General features: G+C 37.3%; 9 non-coding genes across 9 annotated transcripts; all 9 read left to right on the top strand.

Annotated features, from left to right (window-relative positions):
* The first annotated feature begins 13 nt into the window (after positions 1-13).
* On the top strand, positions 14-86 carry trnav-uac (transfer RNA valine (anticodon UAC)). Its single transcript has one exon. It is a non-coding gene; the product is annotated as a tRNA-Val (tRNA).
* Positions 87-227: 141 nt separating this feature from the next.
* On the top strand, positions 228-300 carry trnav-uac (transfer RNA valine (anticodon UAC)). The gene has a single exon. It is a non-coding gene; the product is annotated as a tRNA-Val (tRNA).
* A 141-nt stretch (positions 301-441) lies between these two features.
* Positions 442-514, top strand: trnav-uac (transfer RNA valine (anticodon UAC)). The gene has a single exon. It is a non-coding gene; the product is annotated as a tRNA-Val (tRNA).
* Positions 515-1,232: 718 nt separating this feature from the next.
* trnav-uac (transfer RNA valine (anticodon UAC)) lies at positions 1,233-1,305 on the top strand. The gene has a single exon. It is a non-coding gene; the product is annotated as a tRNA-Val (tRNA).
* A 355-nt stretch (positions 1,306-1,660) lies between these two features.
* Positions 1,661-1,733, top strand: trnav-uac (transfer RNA valine (anticodon UAC)). Its single transcript has one exon. It is a non-coding gene; the product is annotated as a tRNA-Val (tRNA).
* A 718-nt stretch (positions 1,734-2,451) lies between these two features.
* trnav-aac (transfer RNA valine (anticodon AAC)) lies at positions 2,452-2,524 on the top strand. Its single transcript has one exon. It is a non-coding gene; the product is annotated as a tRNA-Val (tRNA).
* A 718-nt stretch (positions 2,525-3,242) lies between these two features.
* On the top strand, positions 3,243-3,315 carry trnav-uac (transfer RNA valine (anticodon UAC)). Its single transcript has one exon. It is a non-coding gene; the product is annotated as a tRNA-Val (tRNA).
* A 355-nt stretch (positions 3,316-3,670) lies between these two features.
* trnav-uac (transfer RNA valine (anticodon UAC)) lies at positions 3,671-3,743 on the top strand. Its single transcript has one exon. It is a non-coding gene; the product is annotated as a tRNA-Val (tRNA).
* A 584-nt stretch (positions 3,744-4,327) lies between these two features.
* Positions 4,328-4,400, top strand: trnav-uac (transfer RNA valine (anticodon UAC)). The gene has a single exon. It is a non-coding gene; the product is annotated as a tRNA-Val (tRNA).
* Positions 4,401-4,667: the final 267 nt, after the last annotated feature.

Genomic DNA, 4,667 nt, shown 5'->3' on the forward strand with positions numbered 1-4,667 from the left:
AATATTAACAGCAGTTTCTGTAGTGTAGTGGTTATCACGTTCGCTTTACATGCGAAAGGTCCCTGGTTCGAAACCGGAAGGAAACAGTTCTCTTTGACAAATCCAGTAAGTACTGTATTTGTAACAGAGAATAATTGTTCTAATAAATGCAGTATTTTGGAAATTCGAATACATGCAATAAATATTTGTAAAATTTGGTTTACTCCTTGCTGGTAACTAATGCAGCAGTTTCTGTAGTGTAGTGGTTATCACGTTCGTCTTACATGCGAAAGGTCTGTGGTTCAAAACCTGGCAGAAACAGTGCTCTTTGACACATGCAGTTAGTGCTGTATCAACAACAGAGAATATATCTTCTCATAAATGGCTTTTTTTGGAAATTCGAATACATGCAATGAATATCTGTAAAACTCGGGTTACTCCTTGCTGATAATACTAGCAGCAGTTTCTGTAGTGTAGTGGTTATCACGTTCGCTTTACACGCGAAAGGTACCTGGTTTGAAACCGGGCGGAAACAGTCCTCTTTGACACATGCAGTAAGTAACGTATTTATAAAAGAGATGAGTTGCTTTCATAAATACCTTGTTTTGGAAATTCAAATACATGCTCTGACTATAAGAAAATTCAGTTTACTTCTTGCAGGTATCTCAAGCAGAAGTTTCTGTAGTGTAGCAGTTATCACGTGCGCTTAACATGCAAAAGGTCCCTGGTTTGAACCTCTGTGGAAACAGCACTCGTTGATACATTCAATAAGTACCATTGTTGAAACTGAAAAATACATTTTTCATTAATGCCTTCCTTTGGGAATCAAAAGATTCCATAGCCTAGTTGTTATCAAGTTCACTTAAGACGCAAAATGTATACTTTTCGATGCTGGGCGGAAACAGAGGTCTCTGACACATGTGAGAAGTACTGTATTTGTAACAGAGAATTTTCATAAATGCATTATGTTGGAATTTCGAATTCGTGCGATGAATATATGTACAATTTGGTTAACTCCACAGTAATAATTCTAGCAGCAGTTTCTCTAGTTTAGTAGTTATCAAGATTGCTTTACACACGAATGGTCCCCGGTTCGAAGCCGGGCGGAAACAGTTCTCTATGACAAATCCAGTAAGTACTGTATTTGTAACAGAGAATAACTGTTCTAATAAATGCCGTATTTTGGAAATTCGAATGCATGCAATGAATATCTGTAAAACTCGGGTTGCTCCTTGCTGATAATACTAGCAGCAGTTTCTGTAGTGTAGTGGTTATCACGTTCGCTTTACACGCGAAAGGTCCCTGGTTCGAAACCGGGCGGAAACAGTTCTCTTTGACAAATCCAGTAAGTACTGTATTTGTAACAGAGAATAATTGTTCTAATAAATGCCGTATTTTGGAAATTCGAATACATGCAATAAATATTTGTAAAATTTGGTTTACTCCTTGCTGATAACTAATGCAGCAGTTTCTGTAGTGTAGTGTTTATCACGTTCGTCTTACATGCGAAAGGTCTGTGGTTCAAAACCTGGCAGAAACAGTGCTCTTTGACACATGCAGTTAGTGCTGTATCGACAACAGAGAATATATATTCTCATGAATGGTTTTTTTTGGAAATTCGAATACATGCAATGAATATATGTAAAACTTGGGTTACTCCTTGCTGATAATACTAGCAGCAGTTTCTGTAGTGTAGTGGTTATCATGTTTGCTTTACACGCGAAAAGTCCCTGGTTCGAAACCGGGCGGAAACAGTCCTCTTTGACACATGCAGTAAGTAACATATTTATAAAAGAGATGAGTTGCTTTCATAAATACCTTATTTTGGAAATTCAAATACATGCACTGACTATAAGAAAATTCAGTTTACTTCTTGCAGGTATCTCAAGCAGAAGTTTCTGTAGTGTAGCAGTTATCACGTGCGCTTAACATGCAAAAGGTCCCTGGTTTGAACCTCTGTGGAAACAGCACTTGTTGATACATTCAATAAGTACCATTGTTGAAACTGAAAAATACATTTTTCATTAATGCCTTCCTTTGGGAATCAAAAGATTCCATAGCCTAGTTGTTATCAAGTTCACTTAAGACGCAAAATGTATACTTTTCGATGCTGGGCGGAAACAGAGGTCTCTGACACATGTGAGAAGTACTGTATTTGTAACAGAGAATTTTCATAAATGCATTATGTTGGAATTTCGAATTCGTGCGATGAATATATGTACAATTTGGTTAACTCCACAGTAATAATTCTAGCAGCAGTTTCTCTAGTTTAGTAGTTATCAAGTTTGCTTTACACACGAATGGTCCCCGGTTTGAAGCCGGGCGGAAACAGTTCTCTTTGACAAATCCAGTAAGTAGTGTATTTGTTACAGAGAATAGTTGTTCTAATAAATGGCTTTTTTTGGAAATTCGAATGCATGCAATGAATATCTGTAAAACTCGGGTTGCTCCTTGCTGATAATACTAGCAGCAGTTTCTGTAGTGTAGTGGTTATCACGTTTGCTTAACACGCGAAAGGTCCCTGGTTCGAAACCGGGCGGAAACAGTCCTCTTTGACACATGCAGTAAGTAACATATTTATAAAAGAGATGAGTTGCTTTCATAAATACCTTATTTTGGAAATTCAAATACATGCACTGACTATAAGAAAATTCAGTTTACTTCTTGCAGGTATCTCAAGCAGAAGTTTCTGTAGTGTAGCAGTTATCACGTGCGCTTAACATGCAAAAGGTCCCTGGTTTGAACCTCTGTGGAAACAGCACTTGTTGATACATTCAATAAGTACCATTGTTGAAACTGAAAAATACATTTTTCATTAATGCCTTCCTTTGGGAATCAAAAGATTCCATAGCCTAGTTGTTATCAAGTTCACTTAAGACGCAAAATGTATACTTTTCGATGCTGGGCGGAAACAGAGGTCTCTGACACATGTGAGAAGTACTGTATTTGTAACAGAGAATTTTCATAAATGCATTATGTTGGAATTTCGAATTTGTGCGATGAATATATGTACAATTTGGTTTACTCCACAGTAATAATTCTAGCAGCAGTTTCTCTAGTTTAGTAGTTATCAAGATTGCTTTACACACGAATGGTCCCCGGTTCGAAGCCGGGCGGAAACAGTTCTCTATGACAAATCCAGTAAGTACTGTATTTGTAACAGAGAATAACTGTTCTAATAAATGCCGTATTTTGGAAATTCGAATGCATGCAATGAATAAATGTAAAACTCGGGTTGCTCCTTGCTGATAATATTAGCAGCAGTTTCTGTAGTGTAGTGGTTATCACGTTCGCTTTACACGCGAAAGGTCCCTGGTTCGAAACCGGGCGGAAACAGTTATCTTTGACAAATCCAATAAGTACTGTATTTGTAACAGAGAATAATTGTTCTAATATATGCCGTATTTTGGAAATTCGAATACATGCAATAAATATTTGTAAAATTTGGTTTACTCCTTGCTGATAACTAATGCAGCAGTTTCTGTAGTGTAGTGTTTATCACGTTCGTCTTACATGCGAAAGGTCTGTGGTTCAAAACCTGGCAGAAACAGTGCTCTTTGACACATGCAGTTAGTGCTGTATCGACAACAGAGAATATATATTCTCATGAATGGTTTTTTTTGGAAATTCGAATACATGCAATGAATATATGTAAAACTTGGGTTACTCCTTGCTGATAATACTAGCAGCAGTTTCTGTAGTGTAGTGGTTATCATGTTCGCTTTACACGCGAAAAGTCCCTGGTTCGAAACCGGGCGGAAACAGTCCTCTTTGACACATGCAGTAAGTAACATATTTTTTTTATTTTTTTATTTCACCTTTATTTAACCAGGTAGGCTAGTTGAGAACAAGTTCTCATTTGCAACTGCGACCTGGCCAAGATAAGGCATAGCAGTGTGAACAGACAACACAGAGTTACACATGGAGTAAACAATTAACAAGTCAATAACACAGTAGAAAAAAGGGGAGTCTATATATACATTGTGTGCAAAAGGCATGAGAAGGTAGGCAAATAATTACAATTATGCAGATTAACACTGGAGTGATAAATGATCAGATGGTTATGTAAAGGTAGAGATAGAGATATTGGTGTGCAAAAGAGCAGAAAAATAAATAAATAAAAACAGTATGGGGATGAGGTAGGTGAAAATGGGTGGGCTATTTACCAATAGACTATGTACAGCTGCAGCTACAGCTGGCAGAAACAGTGCTCTTTGACACATGCAGTTAGTGCTGTATCAACAACAGAGAATATATATTGTCATGAATGGCTTTTTTTGGAAATTCGAATACATGCAATGAATATATGTAAAACTCGGGTTACTCCTTGCTGATAATATTAGCAGCAGTTTCTGTAGTGTAGTGGTTATCACGTTCGCTTTACACGCGAAAGGTCCCTGGTTCGAAACCGGGCGGAAACAGTCCTCTTTGACACATGCAGTAAGTACCGTATTTATAAAAGAGATGAGTTGCTTTCATAAATACCTTGTTTTGGAAATTCAAATACATGCTCTGACTATAAGAAAATGCAGTTTACTTCTTGCAGGTATCTCAAGCAGAAGTTTCTGTAATGTAGCTCTTATCACGTGCGCTTAACATGCAAAAGGTCCCCGGTTTGAACCTCTGTGGAAACAGCACTCGTTGATACATTCAATAAGTACCATAGTTGAAACTGAAAAATACATTTT

The sequence above is a fragment of the Oncorhynchus clarkii genome, unplaced genomic scaffold (genome assembly GCF_045791955.1).
Source record: "Oncorhynchus clarkii lewisi isolate Uvic-CL-2024 unplaced genomic scaffold, UVic_Ocla_1.0 unplaced_contig_12990_pilon_pilon, whole genome shotgun sequence".
Lineage (NCBI taxonomy): Eukaryota > Metazoa > Chordata > Actinopteri > Salmoniformes > Salmonidae > Oncorhynchus > Oncorhynchus clarkii.